At 52.5% G+C, this 23720-nt stretch overlaps 1 protein-coding gene across 6 annotated transcripts in view; it reads right to left on the bottom strand.

Annotated features, from left to right (window-relative positions):
• Zmiz1 (zinc finger MIZ-type containing 1) overlaps nt 1–23720 on the bottom strand; it is a 207182-nt gene that overhangs the window by 119245 nt on the left and 64217 nt on the right. For all 6 annotated transcript variants that reach the window (XM_085828427.1, XM_029468727.2, XM_021182703.3 and 3 more), the window contains exon 3: nt 10301–10380. The gene's annotated coding sequence lies outside the window, so the exon portion shown is untranslated. The remainder of the gene's footprint in view (nt 1–10300; nt 10381–23720) is intronic.

Genomic DNA, 23720 nt, shown 5'->3' with positions numbered 1-23720 from the left:
CCAGTGGACCACTGCACACTTGTAACGGGCCAGCCAGGGCGGCAGCCTCAACGTCTAGGGGTAAAAGAAGGGTTTCACTGTCCCTTGCTCTGATCCTGGTGAGCTGTCCCGGGTTTCATGCATCGTCTTTGGCTTGAGGTCAGAGACATGCAGGAAGAGATCTCCCTCAGGAGAACAGGTGCAGACTGGAGCTGTGGCAGATAGAGGCCAGAGCTATGCATTTACTCTAAGGGTTCTGGGCCTTTCTAGACAAACACTTCTCAACTCCAGGCCTTGGTTTCCCCCCAAGGCAGGAGACACTCAGTGGCTGCATCCTCAGCGTCCCTGGCCCTTAACATCTCCATTTGGCTTGTTCAATGAGCTCTTCGCCACCCTAGCATCCCGTCTCTGATGAACAGTTTGAACATGTTAATCCCCACCCTTACTAGACTTCCATTTTAAAGGCTGGGCTCGCAAGAGGGCAACTATTCGGTAGAAGGGGTTCCCAAAATCAATGTCCCCTCCATGGAAACTGAGAAGAAACGGCCTTGTGCTCTTCTACTAACTCAACGTTCACTGGCTCCCCACTGCCCATCAAACAAAGGTGTGCCCACAGGGCTTTGTCCCGTGACAGGCCTCCTAGGAGTCTCTCTGGAGCTATACCTGAGTGCTCAGCTATGGGACTAGCTTTGGCTTTCTTCCTGATGTCTCATGTTCTATCCAGTTCAGCATGGCCTCTCCCTGTGCCTCTCATAGGAGCTGTGGGTCTCAGGCAGCCCTACAGAAGACTCACTTTGGTTCTGCAGCTACAGTAAACTGGGTACATTGACTACTACCTTAGAGGATGCTAAGAAGGCTCCCACCTGGGTGTCCTGTGCCACAGCTGACAGCATGGGATATGCTGGCCATTTTGGCATTCCTGGATAAGGCTAGCTCCCACTGAATGGCAAGGATCCATCCTCCCTCTTTATTACTCTACACACTTTCTTCCTGGACTTACCCCGACTAGTCAGAAAATAAAGATGAGCCCAGTCGCTTTGCAGATAGCACTGCTGTGGCCTTCCAAGCAGCTCCCTGTCTTGTGGGAACTAACAGGGAGCCAGCCCTATCCCTGTAAAGATGCAGGTGGCTCCCTATGCCTATGGTTGAGGCTGGGGCTCAGGCCTGAAAGTCAGGTGGGGCCAGTTCACATTCTGGCTCTGCCTTCCAGTGGGTGTGTGGCCATGGGTGGAGTGCTTAGCGTAGCCATCAGTGCCTTAGTTTACAAACAATTTGTGGTTGCTGTTAAGTCCCCCAACCCCCCACAAGCATAGCCTTACTAGTTGGAGTTAGCTTCAAACTTGAGATGATCCTGCTTTGGCGCCGGCAATGCTCTGAACTGTAGGCGAGTACCCCCATGCCCAGGTTAAAACAAACGTCTAGGAAGTTTAAATTAGATGGCGTACACAAAGAAATGAGAGCAAGTACTAACCAATATAGCTACCATTAAGGCTCTCCTGAAACACAGCGCATAGTCTCAAGCAGTTATGTGCACCCCACACGGTGACACCACGACTGACTGCTAAATTTGGGTTCAGTGGCCTTGGGTAAGTCACTTGTGCTCACCATTTAGCCATCAAAGTAGATTCTTAAAATTCTTCCTTAGTCCCCTCCTATGCCTCTGGTTACCTCAGTGCCAGAGTTAGCAGGATGTCCTCCATTCCTGCAGCCCTCTAATCTGTTTTCACAGGGGCCACGCCCTGTGCCTTCACAGCCTGGAGGCCTCTGAGGAAGGATGCCCGGGCACTGGTCAGTGCATTCTGGGGCAGAGCCGGGAGATCTGGGGAACTCACATAGTTCAGTGTCAGACAATGCCTCTCCCTGGAGCCCTGTGTTCATTTAAACACCCGAATTATCACACGGCCCACAGCTCAAGGCTGGAGATCGCTTCCTTTCTGCTATAAAGGGCTTGCTTCCAGGAAGAGACATTCTCTAACTACAGGTAGGCAGCGCTGTACCTAGTTGGGGTTAAGTCCAGGAAGAAAGTATGTAAAGAGTAATAAAGGGGCCTGCTTGAGGGGCTGATTGATTGATGGATTGATGGGCAGGGTCTCACGTAGCCAAGGCTAGCCTCTAACCCGTATACCAAATAATGGATAATGATACAAGATTTTAAGAGCCTGTGTCTTATTCAGATTTGTGTCCACAAAGCTGCTTGAGGGTCCTGCACTACATTTCAGCCTCACAGGCTAGTGGGGGTGAGTCTACCTCAGAGTTACACAGCGTAGCTCAGTTTCCTCATCTGTAAACCAGGGGTAACTCCAAACCTCACCTGCCAGGGGGCTGTCGGGAAAGGCTGATGGCATTGCTGTTCCATCACTAATGACTACCCTCTCAGGGACTCTGCTGTCCTTTGCCCTTCAGAGACAGAGTGCTATAAAAGTTCTTTTTCTCCTGTCCTGTAGGGTGAGTAAGTATCTCTGGGGTACCAAATACTGTGTACAAATCACCCCAGAGGGGCTGCCCCACTCTGAAGCCAAGCTCTTGGTACCTCTTCTCCCTTGAACCTATAAATCCAGGTGAGAGAGATGCATTGGCTCAGGAGGAATATGTCAGGTCTGGAGGAATGTGGTGCTAGAGCCTGGGAGGGTGACCTTACCCAGCAGGCACTGCTTACCCAGCATGCACTGCTCACCCTTGGCTCCAGTGAACTCTGCTGAGATGCCCTGGCTTCCACCCTGTCGCCTAGGCCTGGCTTCATTTCTCAACGCTCTGCTGCTGCTGCTTTCTGCCCTGGCTTTTCAGCACCTCCACAGACACCCCAGTGTTTGTTCTGTACACCAGCGTTTATGCAGTGACTACTGTATGCTGTTCTTTCCTAGCACACAGAATAGGCCAAGTACAACCCATATAAATGATAGGTTCTCACACACTTAGGATGGTGAGTGCAGCGGGGAGAGACTGGTTGTGCGGAACTCAGGTGGTAGTCCCACATCAACTATTGAGCTGGGTCTCCACCCAGTATGAGGCATAGTCACTCATGAGGCCCCACACCCAAGGCTGGCTCTGTAAGTGAGATGCCAATAGTCAGAGGAGCTCTGTCCTCTCTTCTGAGTTACAGCATCACCCAGGCCTTGACATCATCCTAGGTGGAATGAGGCATCAAGGCCTTAGCACTAAAAATTCCTTCTCTGCCACTTGCAAGGGTCTAGCCGCCTAATTAGAACAGGTCCAGCCTTCCCACATTGACCTATGAACCCTCCTGAGCATGAACACGGGTTAGGAGATGAGGACAGTTTGGTTACTTGTATGAAGATTCTTGGCGAGCCTGAATCATCAGAGCTGTCCTGGCTTGGCCCAGAGACTGGGGCTCAGGACTGGTTGCTGATGTATACAGGTAGCAGGCCCTGCCTTTGGGGATGGCAGAAAGCCACTGAACCTGATGTTCTGTGACCAGAGGGAATGGGACGGAAAGCTAGTCTTGCAGGGATACCCGATTGTCATAAGGCTTTCTAGGCATAAGAGTCCTTACATCACAAAAGCCTTTAGTTTATCAGGACAAAATTGGAGCCACAGGCAATCACAGGTCTTGCCCACAATTTCCCAGGAGAACCATGTGATCTCTAGGCCATTTCCCCTCTGTAGGCACTGGTACGCACCAGACTAGAATGACCATAGGTTTTATATGAGGCTACCTGTTAAAACTCAGAGGCCTGGAGCTGTTGAGATGGCTTAAGGGGGAAGTGCTGGCTTTTGTGTAAGTACAAGCATGAGGACATGAGTTCAGATCTCCTGTACCCATCTAAGAAGGCAGGCACAGTGGTGCACCTTTGCAATTCCAGCACTGAGCTAGCAAAGAGACAGATCATCAAACTCCCTAGCCAATCAGCCTAAGGAAGTTGGCAAGCTCTGGGCTCAGTGAGAGGTCTTGCCTCAGAAGAAGGGCAGAGCGTGACTGAGGAAGACACTTAAAGTCAACCCTCTATTTCCACCTGTACATGCAGACACATACAAGAACTGCATGCACACGCACACTCATGCACACACACACACACACACACACACACACGCACTTTGGAGACTTGGGCTCATGCAACAGCAGTCCATAGAATGTAGCTCTAAGAGACAGCCCAAGAATCTGGATTTAACTCAAGTCTGAAATAGTCCTTGAATACTGGCAGGCTTGGCAAGTGCTGCTAACATACCCATGTATGAGTCTAAAACTTCCTGCTCACAGGAGGACTTTGGGGAGGGGGTAGTATGTGGAGGGTTTCACAATGAGGAAACCTCATTGAATGCTCCTGTCTGGTAGAGAGGCATCCCTGTTGGGACAGGAGTCTGTGGAACTCAGTTCATAAAGGGGATGGGTGTTGCCCAGCTCCTGCTATGGGTAGGGGAGGGAGGGGCAGGGAGCTAAAGACATATCCCTCTGTCCACAATGACCTGGCTCCTAAGTGGCAAAGCAAGGACTTGAACCCAGCACATTTGTCCCTAAAACACATGCTTCAACCAGATGTCACACCATATCACTCCAAACCATGGGGGTAAAATTGGCATTGGGCACTGAGCATTCCAGTGACCAAATTGCCATAGGAAGAGCCGATGGAGGTGGCTGGGATACGGGTGACCCCTATTAGCCGTCTTTAAGGCCACTTGAGAGAAGCCACATACATAAAGGATGTTTGGATCATCTGCAAAAAAGAAATACCCTATGTTGTCTTCATGTTCTGGCTCGTGGGAGTCTCTCAGGGTCACTCTTTGCCACCCAAAAGTTTTTGGACTTGGGTGTGTGGTGATTAGGAGACAACTGAGTACAGAATGTTGGCTCTCACTGGAGAGAAAGGCAGGGTAAAGGGGCTTCAAGGGGACGTGTGGAGGGGAGAGGACCTCTCAGTGAATGTCATTTTGAGCTAGATGGCCCTACAGAGTAGAGTGACCAGATAGAAGGGTACTACAAGAGAATACCACAGAGATTACAAGCTGGCATAACCCCCTGGACTCTGAAAAACCTCCAAAGAGGGTCCCTAACATCTGAGGGGAAAGTTATGCTCTTTCAAACAAACTGCAGAGGATGAGACATGCTGGACAGGAGATATGGATGACCTGAATGACCCAAGGGCATGTTCTCTATTAAGTGGCACAATCTCAGGGGCAGAGTCACCAGCAGCCAGAGTGGACAGATGCCACTGGGACCACACAGAGGCCATTGCCCTTTGATTTTCTTTGTACTGAGATGGACCCAGAGCTGAGAAATCCATTGAGGAGCCCAACCCTAGAAAGCAGGAGCTCAACAGGCAGATGCATGCCTTGGAGTACCACTACTCTTACCTACCAAGTCTACACACAGCCTCAGAGCTCATCTCAGTTCCTTCAGACACTGAAAGAACTACACAGATGAAGCCCTGTTGCCATCCCTGGGAAGCTGAGGACACATGGACTTCCTAAGACACAGGAGTTCCTAAATCCTGCACTAAATCACTAGTACTCAAAGGGGAAGACAGCAGAGAGCTGGCTTAAAGGAACAGGAGCAAGCAAAAAACCAAGGGATTGAGATTCTAGGACTTTAGAAACAGGGTCTGCGGAATCTTAGTGGGCAGAGAGGGAGTTCCCAATTCAGTATACACTCAACACAGCGAGAGGCGGCAAGCCCAAGGCAGAAGAAGCCTTGGAGGGGAGAGAGCCAGCACCTGAACCTCCCATGGCTCACCACAATGCCAGCCAAGTGCAGCGGGAGGGACTTGATGGCAACAGAGGACAATGTGCTCTGCTGCCAGATGCAAGCCTGGGGGTGAGGGGTGGGGATGGAGGGTTAATACCTGCATTTGGAGAGCCCCCCACCAGGCCAGCAGGGGCAAGCCCTGACCCTCTCTTTAGGCTCATGAAGTCTTCCTTGACACCAGCATCTTCTATCCTCCCCAGAGCCTGAGTTGGAGGGCATACACCCTCAGGACACCTCTGCAGTTTAGAATACTTGCTGGGAAGTGAGAGGTATGGAGGTCAGACACACTCTTTTCCTGGGAGGTCAGGGTTCAACTCTCTCAGCTCCCAGTTTAGAGGCTAAGAGGGATGAGGGCAAGGGCAGAGTCATGTACTCACGCCTGTAATCATTGCTTGGGGCTCTGGATCCTGGGGTTACCAGAGCTCACTGTGGGAGATGGGAGAAAATCCACATAGGGTCTCCTTCTAGATATAGTGAATTTTTACTCTAAGCATTTCTGCCATAATTCTGGTGACTTCATCCATTTTCAGGCCCAGGCTCTGCCAGCTCCTCCCTCCCCCATCAAGGCCTTAGTTCTTACCCCTAACTGCAAAATGAGGACACCAGACCCTCCAAGCCTGCACTGGCTGCTGTCTCCTCAAAAGCCACACCGGTGGCAGAACATGGAGATCTGTGTGCACCGAGCAAGCACATGGAAGATTTCGAAGATTCAATATGAAACACAAATGTAAATATAAATACTCCGTGGACCCGACAGATTATCATTTTGATACACAATCAGTGTGAAACGGGGGTGGTTCCCAGAGGGTGTGGTGAGAGCACGGGAGAGGAAGGGCCTAGACTTCAGAGGAGGGAGCAAGCACTCAGGGCCCTTCAGACACAGACATGAAGCACAGATTGAAGCAGGCCTCAAAGAGGCCAGGAGGCAGAATCAGGAAAGGGCTCTGCTGGATAAAGACAACAGGGCAAGGTGCAGTGTGGAAAGGCACAGTGAGGGCCAGGGGAGCTCCAGCCCAGGGCACTGGCAGAGGCTGGCCTGTGATGTGGCTAGGAAAGGAGGTGGTGGCCAGAGGGCAGCAGCTACCATGCCAGGCTAACTATGCCAGGTACACAGTCGGCACTTCCAAGAAGATACCAGCCGGAGACTCTCCCGGGGGTGACCAGGTCACTGATATTCCTAGGTCTGTAGTTCTCTGGTAGCTCTCCTCCAGCTCCCTTCCCCTCAGGAGAGGACAATTTACTTATTCATGAGCACACATTCACTCCCATCAGGCAGCCAGTTCCTGCACACCTCACTTCTAATTATAGCAAACATTTCAATAACGCTGCAGGAAAATGCCAGGTTTCCAAAGACCCTGATGGTGGGGGCGGGTCCCTCATCTTCATCTATGGGCTAGGAGGTCCTCCTCCATTCCAAGTGGCCAGCATAGCAGGACCAAGTGAGAGAGAAGATAGTGTAGTCCTACTTCCAGTCACCTAAGCAACGCTGCCTCCTAGCATCTGTGAATGGAAATGTCAGCCTGTGGACCAATGCTGCACCCTGCACTATGGCCAGGAGCACTGCCTTCCTGGGTCTGCATACCAGCTTCCTCGGGTACCTGCTTCAAGGGAGAAACAGAGCCCAATAAGCCAGGCCAAGGATGTCTGTTCAGGACCCAGGAGGTATCGGCTCTGCTGAGACTGGATGAGAAGACAGAGCAGAGGAACTGCTGGACACGTGCCAAGGAAAGAGCAGCTCTGACGATGAAGGAGAATAGGGGTGAGGGGAGACTGGGCTTGGCTGGCCAGTCTGGACAGAGTGGGGAGAGTGGCCATACTAAGAAGGAGAAAGTCATGAGTGGTATCTGGGCAAAGGAGAACCAAGGAGAAGGGTGGAGATAATGCAGTCCCTGGGAGAGGTGGGGCAGAGATGGAAAATCTGTCAAGTCACACCAAATCTGACCAGCAGATGGTGCCTAGGTGTGAGACCCTGCCCCTAAGAGGCAGAGGTACCATCAAGACCCAAACTGGCCACACCAGCTCAGCCTCAGGACCCTCTCCCACTCTGTTCGGTTCTGGTACCAAGGCCACAGGGCCAGTCCAGGCATCAGCTACTGTGGCATTGTATCCTGCCAAGCTCATCTTCCTGTGGCCCTTCCCAGAGGTCCACTGTGGAAAGCATCATGCCCCTGCTTAGACTCAGGGACGCTCCAGGACCCCAGGCCACGGCCCAAACCCAAGTGCAACTCCAGCTTACGTGCACTCTTTTTTTTTTTTTTTTTTTTTTTTTTTTGAGACAGGGTTTGTCTGTGTAGCCCTGGCTGTCCTGGAACTCACTCTGTAGACCAGGCTGGCCTCCGACTCAGAAATCCACCTGCCTCTGCCTCCCGAGTGCTGGAATTAAAGGCGTGTGCCACCATGCCCAGCAATCACGTGCACTCTTGATAATAGCTCTGACTCCTAGAAGGCTGAAACCGAAGATGCCCAGGGGCTCTGGCCCTCCTGCCCAAAGTGCACTGAGTCAAACTGTCCTGCCACTTAGAAAGTGACTGAAGCGACACATCACCTGGCTATCACTCCAAAATGCAAAAGAACTGTAGCCTGCACCACATCCTTCACTGCTGTCAGCTCACTAGCAACCAAGATGGTCTAGTCACTCAGTAAAATATCTCCAGGGCAGCCCCTGTGTGCCAGGCATTGGGACACAGCCACGAAACACTTGTCTTATCTGCATCTACCCTTAACCTACTTTACAGTGGCAAGTCTGAGTTCAGAGGGAGGCAGTGACTTCCCAGAGTCACCTGGATGATGGCCAAGAATGAGACTTCTCCCTGATGCAGGTGCTGACCACAGCTCCTGCCTCCACCCCCACCCACTGTTTCTAGGACACAAAGGTATCGATTACCAGCCCTACCTTGGAAAGGGTTTCTTTTCTTTTTCCACCAAGGCTTTCTGCCCACCCCCATTTTTTTTTTTTTTAAAGAATAAACTTGAAGCCATTCCCATGATTAATTACCAGCTGCCTAATGCTCTGCCACTGGCAATTTCTGGAAAGGGAATGAATTACCTTGAAAAACATCCGAAAAGAGAACCCACCGTGAAGGAGAATCAAAAAGGTTACCTGGCAGTCCATGTGGACTCTTCTAGCTGGACTGGACTGCTGGTAGGCCCCTCGGAAGAGGGGAGCAGGGTGGCTGGCCCTATTATAGAGGGGCATGTGCAGCCTGGTGGGGAGTGGGGCAAAGCCTCTGGCTCCAGAGAGCAGTATGGGGAAGCTGAAGAAGCAGAGGTGGAGGTTGCTTTCCCTGCATCTATATAGACCCTCTCTGGTCTCTGTCCTCTGACATCACACGTTGCTTAATTCCTACAGATCTCAGTTCAAATCCCCACTCCACCACTTACAGCTCAATGGGGTTTTTAAACTGCAGAGCCTCTGGAAAATAAGGCATTATACAAACCTCCTCCAGGGACTTGGGGGATGGGGGTGGGGAATGGGGGGTGGTGTATTGTAAGTGCACAGCCAAGGTACCAGAAGAGCAAAAGTTTAGCTCCACTAGAGGCTTCCAAGCATTCTGGCCAGTCTGTCTGCCATGATGGTGATGTTCATGCTCATTTTGGGATAAGGACACTTACTCTTGCTGTAGGGGTTTGGCCGGCCTACAGTCATTTAGCTGGGTAGCAGAGATCTGGGGTTCCTGTAGCAGAAAGGGTGCCAAAGTCCAGGTCTCCATTTGTCCTGGTGCCTACCAGCCCCACCCTGGGACCCCTGGAACACTGTACTTCACAGAAAAGCTCCAGCCAGCTGGGCAGGGATCTCCACTCTCCCAGAGTAGCCCAGGGACAAGATGCCATGAGACAAAGGGCTCTGGGCCAGCAAGCATCTGTGTAAGGCTTCTGCACCCTCTGGGTTGAGAGCCAGAGAACCAAAGAGTAAATAGAGATTACACAGGTATCTTTGGTGTATGCCAAGTGTGATCAACTCTGAAATGCCATCCTGGGGTGAGACACACTGGTGTCCTGGCTGGAGGCTCTTATTCTGAGGCTTGGTCCCCATCACTCTGATGAGCTCCCCAAGGGATGGGCCTATACTATCCCCATCATGCCAGGTGGCTTGTTTGTACCCATCCTGGTACTGGCAGGTCCTCAAAGGAAGAGCGTGGTGGGGCATGTGGGGATGGGGGGGTCCCTGTGCACATCCCTCGTCATGCCACTCCCATTTGACAGACATGTAAACTGAGGTAGAGAGCTCAAGGTTCCAGTGGACAAGTGCCAGAGTCACAGTCTGAAGCTACCAGTGGTCACTGTAGCACTGAGCATGCCTCTTGGCCATTCAGGTCACCTTTTGGGGATACCCACGTTTCGCCGGTGTTCAGGTTCACCACTGTGTGCATAGTGTCCCTGTGCAGCGGCTGGAATGTCAGGCCTACATCCGGCACTCTCCACCCTGCCTCAGCAGCTATTTGAGAAACATCAAGTCAGAGGCTATGGAGTCTGAGCTGAAGGGAGCACTTGTCAGGACACAATGGCATCCAGGTGGTGGCACTGGGCCCCACTGCGAGGGCTGAGAAGGCCTAGCATAGCTCAGACTGATAGAGGACCCCTAGCCCTGCCTCTGGGAGCCATAAAGCAGTAATGTGCACCTACCTCAGTGAGCCGAGAGACACTAGTGTTCCTGTGCTGGCCAGCCACTCACAGCTCTTCCACTTCACTCAAGGTCCATCCTCCTGCAAAGAGAAGGCGTGGTTAGTGTGTCCGGCTCCTGCAGGGCCCCGTGCAATGCTGAGCACATGGCCACAACTGATACCAGAGGGAAAGGTTAGCAGGCAGCACAAATTGACAGACAGGAGCCGCAAGGGGTGTGTCATGTGATAAAAGGCAGGACCAGACACCCCACCTTAGCAGACATCAGTCTCCCAGTCCAATGGATCTCCCTGGCTTGCCCCTCTCTCCTTCTAGAAGACCCGAGAGGAAGTGGTGACACTCCCTCATTCACTCAACAAACATGGCATGAATGCCCAGGCTGCGACAGTGGTCGGTTGCTGCTTCAACAGCTAGTGACGAAACACTAAATCTCAGTAGTATCTGATGTAGAGAAGAAGTGCAGGGCCTACCCCACAGAGACTCAAGGGGTGGAGTGATTAGGAATGTGAAGGATGAATCAGAAAGGCAGGCCAAGATTCAGGGGACAGTATTTGTGTAGAAGGGACAGCAGAAGCGAAGTGTCTAGATTATGTGGAGGTATAGAGCTAAAGGGACTGGAAGGCATGAACTTCTGGCAGAGATGAAGGGAGGGCAGAAACAATTAGAGGGAGAATGATCCCAATTCCAATTTGGGAAGAGTTCCCGTGGATGCTGAGGGAACAGAACTTGGATGAGAAGAACGAGGTAGAGAGACCAGCTGGGGGCTGCTCCAAGATCTTTGAGGGCAGAGCAGATCTGCAGAACGGTTAGTTCTGCTGGTGACAAGGTGACATGGGGCAGGGTTATCCTCACTGTGTGGTCTCTGGCTGCCTTCCACTGCCCCAGGAGCTCATAGGTACCCAGGAGACTCTCTGGTAGAGTGAGAGATGCAGACCATCATCCACTTCAGGTTCTGGCTCTGGGAAAGCAGATCTGTGGTTAGAAGCAAGCGTTGTACCTCCTTGGGCCAGCCTGCTGGCCTCTGAGTCCTAGGAATGCAGGCACCAGGGCAGCATGCCTCTCAGAGCAGGGAGGCCTGGCTGACGGTGGGACAGGTGGTGCCAGCCCTGCATCCAGGCTTCTACTCCTGTCCATTCCAGGCTCTCTCGCTGTCCAGCAGGCACAGCTGCCAGAGACTCCTGAGCTCTGGAGTTTAGGGTACAGCCTCTAATCAGAAGAACTTGGTTCAAACCTCAGGCTCACCCTATCTCTAAAAATGTGTGTCTGGCATATAGTTCTTAAACCTCCCTGCCTGTTTCTTCATTTGTAGGGACAAAGGTTCATGTGTCCCGATGAGACACAGGTTGTGTAAGGCAGTGCATATAGGGTGTGGACCCTTATCTACTAGAGTTGATGTGGATCCTCCTGTAGGGGCCAGTGTAAAGTTCTATACAGCAAGAGTCCCAGAGCCACCAGCCAAGCCAATGGGTCACCTCTTAGACTCTGGCTCTGAGAGCCCTTCTATTTTGAGAACATAAATAGTCCTTAGTTTCTGTAGCTGCAATGCTCCATTTTACAGAGGAGGAAACTGAGGACCAGAGTTTCATACACAGCAGCCGCTGGGCTGGGCTGGGCTGGGAAGGGAGTGGGCCTCTTGCCTCCTGCCACCCACAGCCCAGGCGTTTCCTGAAGTCTAGTTGGCCAGCAGAGCCGCTGACAAAGAGAAAATGATTATTTTGGCAGTGGAGACAGAAGCCGGAGTGGAAAGGCCTTGCTCACTTAGTGGGTGTTATCCAGGCCTTAAGGATGCACGCCTGCCAGGCCTGCTGCTCAGGGTGCATGGCTCTCACTCGGGCACCCGGCTCAGCACAGACACATGCCTCTATTCCCTGAAGCCGGTGTGAACAGGGACAAACAGGCTGGAAAGGAAATGGGGGCAGGTGGAGGACACTGAATTTGAGCTCTGGCCTGGGTCAGGGGTATGAGCCTGCATTATATCTGAAGAGATAGGAGCTGGAGACTAACGTTTATTGAATCCATACTGTGGGGTCACGATGGCTGAAATTAGCTTCGGAAAAATGCTCTTTAATTTATGTTCAAGGCCCAGAGAAGTTCCCCAACTGTCTAAGGTCAAGCAGCTACTACAGAGTTAATAAACATAACAGCCTGGCCCTGGAAGTCATACAGTAGCCCTGCTCAGGCCCCTCACCCAACAGAAGGAGGCTCAGATAACCAGGAGCCTGCATGAGGCTGTGGACACAGAAGAGACATGGTGCCTGACCCACTCAGTCCTGCTAGTGTCCTCTGCTCTGGCTCCCAGACTGCGTGAGCTTGGACACCTAGGAAGGCCAAGGATAGAAGACAAGAGGTAACTTGTCCTTGGCTGCTCCCAGACAGTACAAACCACAGGGTAAATAGCAGGTCTGAGAGGCACTGTCTTCTTCCTCAAAGGCCTTTGGTATCACGGAGGCTTGTGGGCAGTAGGAGCTCACCCTGGTTTCCTGTGGATGGGGACCCATGGGGAGTGGGGGTGAGACTCCAACCACAGGGCAGCGTCCACCAGTGACAGAGAAGGCCATACAGAGCTACGCCCATCTTGGTGAGCAGGACTCCAAAGCTCCAGACAGGGAATGTGGTTGTGGGAGGTTCCATCACAGTGAGAGAGTGAGTATACCCTGGTCGGTCTTGCACAAGGCAGAGATAGATCACTTGGGGATGGAACTGTCCCAGGGCCAAGATAGATTCCCTCAACCATTGCCAATTTACTATCTTCATCTATTCCAGGGATCCCCAGGAAGAACTGGGTGTTGTTTTGGTGGAGACTACAGTCTGGATTGGAACCCTGGCTTGGCCTCTGAGGTTAAGTCTAGTTTTTCTATTTACTGCTGGGTCATCCTGAGCAAGTTACTCAACCTCTCTCAGCCCCTATCTCCTTTCTAAATAAGGGATAGCATTTGCTCAAGCTACACATCTGCAATGGAGGCTCCAGGCTGCTGTGGATCTTGGGGCTAAGCATGAACATACCTAGGCCAAGAGTAGGCAGAGAGTCCGTCCTTACAGTGTGTGGGGCAGTCCGGCCTGCAACCCTGAGGGCTGAGCCAGAGGTGAGGTGCTCACAAGATGTGGAGGAAGGGTTCTAAGAATGGCAGACACAGTACCTTTGGGAGTCCAGAATTGCTCCAGTCACAAGTGGGTAAGTGGGCACAGAACTATCACAGGGGCTCACCCATTCCCAGAAGACCTGGTATAATGACAAGGACTCCCCATACCCCCCAACTTTTGGTACTTGATCTGGATAGAAAACTCATCCTACCCCTTTTTACAGATGGGCCCGATGCTGCAGAGCTGATCTGCCAATAGCTGGGGGTGAGGAATGGGTGCCCCCTTGGGCCCACCCAGACTCTTCATGGGGACAGAGATTTCCTCACCTAGGAGATTTGCAGTGACATACATCCCCTGAGGTGACCCTGAGCTTAGGCCATAGTCTCTCCTTGGAGGCTGGGGCTGGCTCCAGAAACAAGGCAAATATTTACCCCAGATGGTTATCCAAACCTTATCTGAAGCTCTGCCTCCTGCATTCTTTGAATACATGTTCCCTGACCTCACATTCACTGAGCCGAGCTGTGGCTTGGGGGTCTGGACAGGGATAGCCTGACTCAGGCTCCAGAGCTGGGGGAGCCAAGGTCTGCTGGCTGGGAGGCCAGAGCTGTCTCCAACCTTTCTCAGGGAGCCCCACAAGGGATGTTACAGGATGTTCTTGGAGAAATGCACACGGGCAGGAGCTGACTTCTGGCCGGTGTCTAGCTTTGCCCAGAAAGGGGTATAGATGAGATCTGTGTTGACAGCACTGGAACATATGATTCAGGATGAGTGACAGAAAGCACACAGGGCCACACAAAACAGACACAGAGAGACAGACAGACAGACACACATACACACAGATAAACATACACACACGGTGTGGCCCAGTCTGCTACCAAAAGGATCCTCCCACCTGTTGGCCCTTCCTCAACAACTCTGTGAGCTCCCTCAGCCTGTGGCACGGTCCTGGGTACCATAATGGGAAGGTACCATTAGGCAAACCTGAAGTTGCACATCCCAAGGTGAAAGCCTTTGGCCAAAAGCAGCAGATTTTGAGGTTCCCACCTCACCCTGTACCTTCAGCATTTCTGTCACTGTCCCATGGACCCTGGCTGGCCACCTTCACTCCCTGAAAGACCATCTGCATAATGCTGCCTTCACAGAGGTGTCCCTCCCTGCCAGAGACTTTTCTAGAGCTTCCAGAACATCTAGAACACCCGATGTTTCTTTCTCTTTGCATAATTAGAGCTGGGCAGCTATCTATATTTTGGGCCATGAAGGCCACAAGGAAGGACTTGGCTGTCCTCATTCCAGGCAGCGTGGAGTTGTAACATGCTTGGGGATTGCTCAGCGTTTCAGATCAGATTTTGCTGTACCTCACCAGCCTCCAGAAGCAGGTGACAAACAGGTGGGCTGGTGGCTCAGTTTGGGAACTCACGGACAGGGGTGCCTAGGAGTAATCATTAGGAGGCCTTGGTCTAAGAACTGCTCACAGATTCTTAAGCAGCCCAGGGAAGCCTGCTGTAGAGCCCTGCTCTGCCCTGCCCTGCCCTGCCCTGCATCAAAGCAGGGCCAGGTCCACTGACCAGGGAGCCAGAGAGGGGGCAGGAGCGGTGGGCAGGTGACAAGTGCAGACCAGGGCAATTATCTGCCTCCTGGGCCCTCAGAGAGGCCTCTGAGCACCAGGGAATGTTGCAAGCTGTTCCCGAGGCATGTACACGGCAGGACCCACCCACAGGAGAGACATGCTATGGAACTCGGGTTCATGCCCTGGGGCTATCAGGAACCCAAAGATGTGGTACTGGAGGAGGTCACTGAGCTGTCAACTCACGACTAAGCATTGTCAGCCACTCGATTTCTCCCTCGGAAATTTCCTTCTTTTCTTTAACAAATGACTGGGGATGGCACATGCAGGAGAGGCAAACCGGAAGCCAAGGAAGGCGAGAAAGAGCTGAAAGCTGGCATTCGGCATCTTCTCTGCCTGACAGGGTGCTCCTGCTTCCATTTTGAGCAGATATGGGAAGGCAGGTGGGTGGATGCTTCCAGGGTATTAGAACAGGTAGGTGTGTGTGTGCTCGTATGTGTGCTTGTGTGTGTGTTCATCTGTCTGTCCATCCATCATCCACATGGGCCTGGGATTACACTAGGGCTTGGAGGCACACCACCTTGGGCTTAGGCTGAGTCTATCAGTACAGGGTACCTCCTGGGACAGAGGGCCAGGGCTGAGGTTGTAGCTCTCAGGGTATCCGGGGAAGGGGCAGCTATATGCATGAGACAGAGGCTCAGACTAATTCCATCCCTGCAACCCTGCCTTGCTGTGGTTTGAGTGACCCAGCACCATCTTGTAGAGAACCTTGCTAGCCAGAAATTCCCTGCTCACCATGAATATTGTTCCCAGGCCCAAGGGGGACGATTCTGCCCATTTACCTCTTTCTCAGAATATGTTCTGACCATGGGACACACATATGGCTTTCTGATCTTTGCCCACACTACCCTAGCTTCTGAATGTGAGGCTTGTCCAAAGAAAGGAAAGTCCTACCCAAGAGTAGGACAGACAGAGTAAATGGGAACCCTCAAGTTAGAGCTTGGGCCCAGGGTGAGGACTGATTTCCCTTTCCTGCCTTCTGCACCAGATCCCACCAAGAGCAAGAAGAAGAATGAAAGCCTCACTTGAAAGCCCCCAAGTGCCACAGCCAACTCCCCTAAGCAGAAGAGATCCATGGCTCCAGTAAGTGGCTCCCCATATTGGGGGAAGGGACAGGCCTGCCTCTCTCCAGTCCATCAAAGAATCACTTTTCCTTTGACCTGGTTCAGAACGCATGACAGCATCAAGTGACTAGACGGGGATTTCATCTCTGCCACTTCCTGAGCTATGTGATGCTGGGCAAGGAACCTCTTGGGGATTGCTTTCTCATCCATAAGAAGATGGACCTTGAGAGCCTTCCTGGGCTGTAGAAGGGCATCATGCAATTCTGCCGCATGCAATGCTAAGAGATGCTTAGCGTGACATTTACTACAGCTGTAATGGGTCCTGTTCAGTGGAAGGCCCCAGACACTAATCCCAGAACTAGAGGTCCAGGCCCTTCCACGGCTACCCCAGGAGCATGTGCAGAATGTCTGTGTTAGGCTTGCTTGCTCCTGGAAGAAGGGCCACTTCCCTTTCCACTGCATCAGCTATAGGCTCTAGACAACCTCCAGACACACACTGGGCAGGAGTTCCCTTTTGTGCAGGCCACTGCTATATACCTCAAGGATGCCACAGCTCCTTCTCCCTTTCTAGGGGCCATGGTCTTGTTCAGAAGGGCACCTGGCCCAGGGTGGCCAAAATATGGGTCTTGGAACCAACGCAGGAACGTTTCACTTTCAATGCTATGGACCATAAAATAAATTTTTATCTCTTGGCTTTGCTTGCCATCACTCTTCCCCACTGCTGACCTGGGGCTGCTCAGGAGCGGCACCCTCCCCTACCTCTGGGACCTTCAACATGCAGCATTTACAGCCTGGTAGAAGCTCAGAGATCAGTGCCTTGGTCTGAACCTGCCATCTTACACAAGGGGCGGCGGGAACACAAGGAGGCCCAAGACCAGAGGCCGAGTCAGAATTGCAGAATTGTTCATTCTCTCTCTCTCTCTCTCTCTCTCTCTCTCTCTATATATATATATATATATATATATATATATATATATATATGTGTGTGTGTGTGTGTGTGTGTGTGTGTGTGTTGTGTGTGTGTGTATTTGTGTTATTTGTGTGTTTTTGTAGCGGGGTAGGGAGCAACTAAAAAGCCAGAGAGTTAGTCTTGACCCACAAATAAACAGCTGGTCGTTCTTCAGTCTCCTCATCTGGAGCCATCGATGGATTAAGGCCTGGATGAGTTGACTTCAAATGCACGAGAAGTACAAGAAGCTGGACAAGCTCCAGCACTGGGGACTGTGTGTTCTCCATGACTTCCATGGCCACCCCCAAGCAGTCACATTCCCTACCAAGCAGGCATCCCTTGAGGACACTGGCCACATGTGCCTGGAAGTAGCATCTGGAGCCCAGGTTTATAAACTCCAGACAAATGAAAGCCCTGTTTTTTGTTTTTTTTTTTTTAAAGATTTATTTATTATTATATCTAAGTACACTGTAGCTGTCTTCAGATGCACCAGAAGAGGGCGTCAGATCTCATTACGGATGGTTGTGAGCCACCAATGTGGTTGCTGGGATTTGAACTCAGGACCTTTGGAAGAGCAGTCGGTGCTCTTAATCACTGAGCCATCTTTCCAGCCCGAAAGCCCTGTTCTTGTTAAGGCCCTAATGTCACCCATGCCTCTCCTGTGGCCTCAGTCTGTATGGCCCTGAGCCTCAGTTTCCTCTGTGGTGTGACAAGGGGAGGGAAGGTATTAGTGGGGGTCCAGCCTTCTCTCCAGGGGTGGCCCATGAGTCTGTCAGAGGCAGCTGAAGGACTAAAGAAGAAAGGGTCTTTGCACTTCACCCCACAGTTTGTCTCTAGGCACGTCACCAACTCAGCTTTCCCCATCCACACCTTGTTTGGTCAGTGCTGGAGTTTGTGTCCAGCCTATCCCTTTCATCTTTTCCTAACCTGGTCCAGCTGCCTCCCATCTCCTGAAGTTTCCAGCTGGGGAAGAGGGATGATGTTTACTCAGTGCCCAGGTGGCTGGACAAACTCTAGGAGGAGACTAACCCTCAGCAGGGAGCTGGGCAGAGAAGGGCAGTCCTGATCTGCTTCCCTGTGCATGGCCAGAGACTAGATAGGCCTGCCTTCCTGGGCGCCCTAGGCCCAGCCCTGGAAGGTGTCAGCGTAGTTCAGCCTCTGCATTTTCCTGCACCAATTACGGATGTGATATCAGCTCATCCATCCCTGAGCCAGGGCACACCCATTACAGGTTGTTTCCCTGTCCTGGAGGGTCCTGTGATTGTTAGGAGCATGCCAGCCAGGCCTTCTTGTAGGCATAAGCTGCCCTTCTCTGCAGAAGCTGGGATCCCCCCACCCCCACGCCCCACCACGTTCTTTCAGGGGGAGACTCTCATTCCAGCAATCTGAAGGCAGTGTCGGGGTGAGAAGCAACACCCTCACCTGCCCATTCATCCTTAGGACTGACAGAACACGCACCCTGGGGGCCTGGAAGGCACGAGGAGACAGTGGGATGACACATGGTGCTTACTGCCCCACTCCAGGCCTAGTCTAAAGATACTGTTTATACATATGCATCCACTGTGAACACACTTAAACCCCCACACTCAAAGCAATTCCATGAGGTGGGGACTGGTGTCCTCACTGCACAAATGAGGCAATATGGGCTCAGGTACTGGAGGCCACTTGCTTAGGGTCAGAAAGTGACAGTATTGGACTCAGTACTAGCTTTAGGCACTGTGAACTGAGTCCACAGGACTGTCATCCCAGGGCTCTTGGGGAGAGTAGAGAGGACAGCCACCAGAGGCTACCCCAACCATAAGTGGCCAGCCTGCTGCCCAAGGGTCTGCCTTTATTCATCTGAGTCCATTATCACTCAAAACTGTCTGGAGTCTCTCATGAGGCCAGGGCTGAGAGCTCTCAAGTGCCCATGGCCACTCCGTGCCACTGTGAATAGATCTCAGGGATCAAGGGCACCACCCCAGGCTGGGGGCCCCTGGGGCCTGGAGCAGAGCCTCCAGATTCTCTGACCTGGGTTGTTTTGAGCTTTTGGACATAGCATTGCACCATCCGGAGGAGCAGCCCACACATGTGGGTGAGAAAAAGCAGCCAGCAGGAGAAGCCAGCCCAGCATGCAGTCTGATGACACACAAGCTTAGCAATATTGACTCATAACCATCCATCCTGTGACTCCACCCACTACCAGTACTTCTGGGTTGTACCCAAAACTCAGTGTAACAGCCAGAGTGCCTCCCACAAAGAACAGAGGGCCATGGCTCTCTCTCTCTCTCTCTCTCTCTCTCTCTCTCTCTCTCTCTCTCTCTCTCTCTCTGTGTGTGTGTGTGTGTATATAACAACGGGATCCACCTAGGGGTGGGTGGGGCAGGGAGACACCCAAAGAAAGAAGTGAGGGGCATGGTGTCAGCCCTGGACAACCACTCCAGTCCACAGAAGAGACCGAGGTTGGCCTGGCCCTCTGGTTAACTTTGTCTCTTTGTGACTCAGGGGCCCTACGTTCAGTGCACACTGCCAATTTCTCTTCCCAAGAACCCACGACTCCTCAGTCTAAGAACGTCAGGGCACTGTGTCATCGTCCCTCTGCATGTCTGTTCCTGGGAAGACTCCGGTCCCCTTGGTCGGACTTGTAGGGATCACCCAACAACACCAAGCAATGACAAAGGCTCTGTGAGGCCAGGTTGACAGAGTGGATCCTGAGACTGAGTGGTTTCCGTGTTGGAACTTCCCCTCTGTTCATTAACAGGTACATTAATTCAAAGCATACCCCTCTATCTCCCTTAACCCTTCCAAGTCTTAACCCACATTCCTTGGAGTCCTGACCCACTCCCTGGAAGCCTTGGGAAGACACCCATATATATACTGAACTGGGCTGGTGCCAAGCAGCTTTGAGGAGGTTGTCTCAGGTATCTGCCAGGAGGGAGGAGAATGGGTTAGAGGACCTCACAGCACACACAAACACACACATGTCTACATGCTCATGTATACACACACACACACACACACACACACACACACACACTTTCACACTTTTCAGATCCAATGACCTGACACCCCTGCCTATGAAACGCAGAGCTCAGACATGGTTCACCTGCTGGGCTGGAAGATGGAGAGAGGGCCCTCCTCACCCTCCGGGATGTGTGAGGAGCTTGTGAGTGGTCACCCAAGTCTGGATGTTCTCACCAGTCACTAGCTCATCCTCTGCCAAGGGTTTTATTTCACCGACCGCTTATGCTAGGCAAAGTGTCTACTTGTCCCTGGCTTTTTACAGATGATGCCCAGAATGGACAAGTGACTTGCTTGCGGGGACCACCGAACTGGCAGCAGATCCTGAACAAAGAATCTGGAATCTGGGCCTCCGGCATACAGGCCTGCCCTGAGGTGTCTCCTGTGTGCCTGAAGTCAGTGGTTGTCTGAAGGAGCCCAGTCATGCATATGCAGGGTGAGGGCTGGTGCAGGGAGAGAAGCCGCTACCCGTGGGACAGCGTGGCAGGAGGGAGAGCAGGTCAGGGTCAGGGCACGCCTTCCTTTCTCAAGAGGGTAGGATTGTTAGTGGTGGCTCCCACGGGAATAGGAGACGCTTCAGTCGGGAAGCTTGGGTGGGCCAAGGTAGTGCTTGGGTCGGGCTTCCTGTGGGGGTGACCTGTGTGCCTGTGGCCCTGGGGACAGGACACACTTCATTGTACTTCATCCCTGGGCTAGACCCATCCTCCCACTTCCCCCGGCTTCCTGTCCCATCAATTCCACTGGGCCCAGGGGAGAGGGAGGGCCTCAAAGGCCGCTTCATAAGAGCTGATCCTTTCTGGAGGCAGGACGGACTGGGAAGCCTGGTGGGCTTGGCTACCATGGCCTCTGACCTCTGAGCCTCTGACCATTTGGTTTACAGGATGAGGCCATGATAAAAGCACCACTTGCTTTCTTCCCTGGGCATACAACCTCGAATGTGGCTGGATAGGGCCTTTGGGAACTGGCTTTGCCTAGTGCTGACAGGTCAGACCAGCTGATAGAGTGCAGGGAAAGGCCCATGGAGCCACAGATGCACATTTGACTCTAGCAGCGTAGGTGACTTCAGCCCATTCTCCATGGCTCACAGGATTTGGGGCTATATCTACCCAGGCTGGGGGTACAGTAAAAAAGGAAGTTGGTGGCCTGCTCTGGGGGCTTAGTGGATATAAACACAGTCTCCTAGATCCCCCTGGCTCCTCACTGCTCCCCCAGGCAGTTCTTACACATCAGAGTAAACAAGGCCTCCTCTCGGGCCTCCTAGGCCTACAGCCCTCTTCTGTCCATTGGGAGTGGGAGGGACCAGGGTTTCCCTGCAACCCAGTTCTTCTGATTGCACATGGTAGCCCAAGTGCCCCCCCCAACCAAGATTAGCCCCAGCCGGCCTCCTGGCCCTGGACATCCTGACAGGCGGGAATGTGCATCTGCTAAGTTTTGGCAGAACTGATAGGAGCCACACACTGGCTGCCAGTTGTAGACAAGGGGCCTGATTAGAGAGTTGGGACTTCTGAGGCAGGAAGCTTGGGAGGGGCTCAGAGATGCTGAAGGCCAATGGTCTGTGGCCTCAGACAAGTGGGGTGGAGGATAGAGGTCAGACTTCAGTCTGGCAGGTGGCCAGCACACTAGAACAACCAGATGACTGTGGGCAGCGGAAACCCAACCTGAAGGCCCAGATGGCAACGTCGGCTCTAGACTCATTACTCTGTGCCCGCCCAGCTCAGCACCCATATTCACATGCGACTGGTAAAACGGCAGCCACCAGCTACACCCCTCTGGATTTTCTCTGCACAGAGGCTCCCCATGCATCTTCTTCGTGCTGAATATTGTATCCTCAAATGTTATCAAAGCAAAGTCTGGTGATGCGTTGCATGCTCTCAGGTGGCCCTCAGTACCTCCTCATCTTGACACCCAGTACTGAGGGTCCTTCTCCCTCCCAGAGCCCAGGTAGCTGTATCTCAATTCCTATACACAGCTGCTTCTTCTAACACGCCTTACCTTCTTGACCCCTTTGGCCTATCTGGGAGGCTGCCATTGATTTGACCATTAATACCTTTAGGGCTGGTTTTCCTGGAACACCGAGCTGGCAAGGACACATGCCAAGAAATATTTGTCAAAAGAAAGGAGAGAGGGACGAGCCAGCCAAGAAGGGGATACAGACAAGAACACAGGTAGCTCACCAAATAGGACTCCCTCACTACTCAGTGGCAACTACAGCTCTCCTTCTGGGCCTGGAAGGACAGCACTGTTCCTAGAAAGACTGGCGAACACAGCAACAACCAAGCGAGGCCTGTCGCTTGGGCTGTCTTATTCTGCCTGGAGGGTTCATAGAAGTCCCCAGATGTTCAGAGGTCATCTTGGCCTGCATATCTGTCAGCTGCAGGCAGCTGCTCTGGCTCTGGGAAAGGGGGCCCGAGGAAAGGCCCCTCCTCGGCTGGAAACACCTGCTCAGTCCTTGGTCCTTGAGGAATACAAGTCTCTTACCTGACTCACTGAGCTCTGACTGGGGGCTTTGACATCCTGAACTATGGGAGGTCAGACAGGGCAACTCATGACAAGGTCATAGGGTCCTTACCGTGGCAGGGGACTGATTTCAATCCTCCAACAGGAAGGAAGTATGTCAGATATGGGGTTCCCCAGAGGTTCTAGAGAAAGTCTTTACCTCCACACAGACCAGGACTTGACACACAGTAGGGACTTCACACACATTTAGTGGCTTTCTGGGTATGTGTTGGGCCACAACAGTTGGAGGCAGCTTTCATATACCAACCCCCATCTCTGGCTAGGATGCTGCCTTTTAGAGCTCTGCCTTGCCAGAGCTTCCAGCCTCTCTGAGGTGGGGCTGGGAGGGTTTCTGTGGTCAGATGGATGGTACAGGAGCAGGCTGGAGAGTCTGCTGGAGAGGATCTATTATACAGGGCTGGTCCCAGCCTGGGAGCTCTAACCCCTGGCTCAGGGCCCTTCACTATACTACAGCTCCCGTCCTCTGTCCTTCACTGCACGGCAGGCTCCTTGCTTCAGCTGGCCTGAACTGCTTACTTAGATAAATGGGAAAAGCAGCCACGTGATGGTCAAGGTTCCCTTGGTCTCACAGGCATGTAGGTACCCACAACCACACACTGTGGGCCAGGTGGCAACAAGGCCCGGTGGCGCAGGCTGGGCCAGTTCAAGTTTCTGAAGGATGAGTGACCAGTGGCCTTTGCTCACTTTGCTCTGTGCAAACGTTTGTTTTCTGCTTCCTGGCCATGCTGGGTGGGAAGCCAGGACTATGCGGGACACAGAGGACAGGATGGGGAGGGGAATGTGCCCACCCAGGCCTCTGTCTGCTGTTTTCCTTCCTCCCTCTGCCCGCCAAGGGCGGACACATGCCAGGTAGCCCCTCTGGCTTCCAGCAACTCTCAGATAACAAAGAATCCCAGAGCCAGGGCTGAGGATGGACTCAAGGCCCAGAAAGGAGGTCTCAGGGATTTGGCAACAGAGTTTAGTTTCATAGCTGGACTACATGGTATGACTTTGGGGGTGTGAGAGCATGACACCTAGCAGGGACAGCTCTAGCTTTGTGCTTTACCTGTCAAAAGTTCCATGGGACAAAGTCTCAAAAGTCTCTCTCTCTCTCTCTCTCTCTCTCTCTCTCTCTCTCTCTCTCTCTCGTGTGTGTGTGTGTGTGTGTGTGTATGTGTGTGTGTAGGGTCTGCCCTCTAAATAGTATCC

Source organism: Mus caroli, unplaced genomic scaffold (assembly GCF_978045245.1).
Source record: "Mus caroli unplaced genomic scaffold, Mus_caroli_1 scaffold_12, whole genome shotgun sequence".
Taxonomy (NCBI): Eukaryota; Metazoa; Chordata; class Mammalia; order Rodentia; family Muridae; genus Mus; species Mus caroli.
The sequence above is the reverse complement of the archived record's forward strand: the minus strand, read 5'-3'. Positions and strand labels throughout refer to the sequence as shown.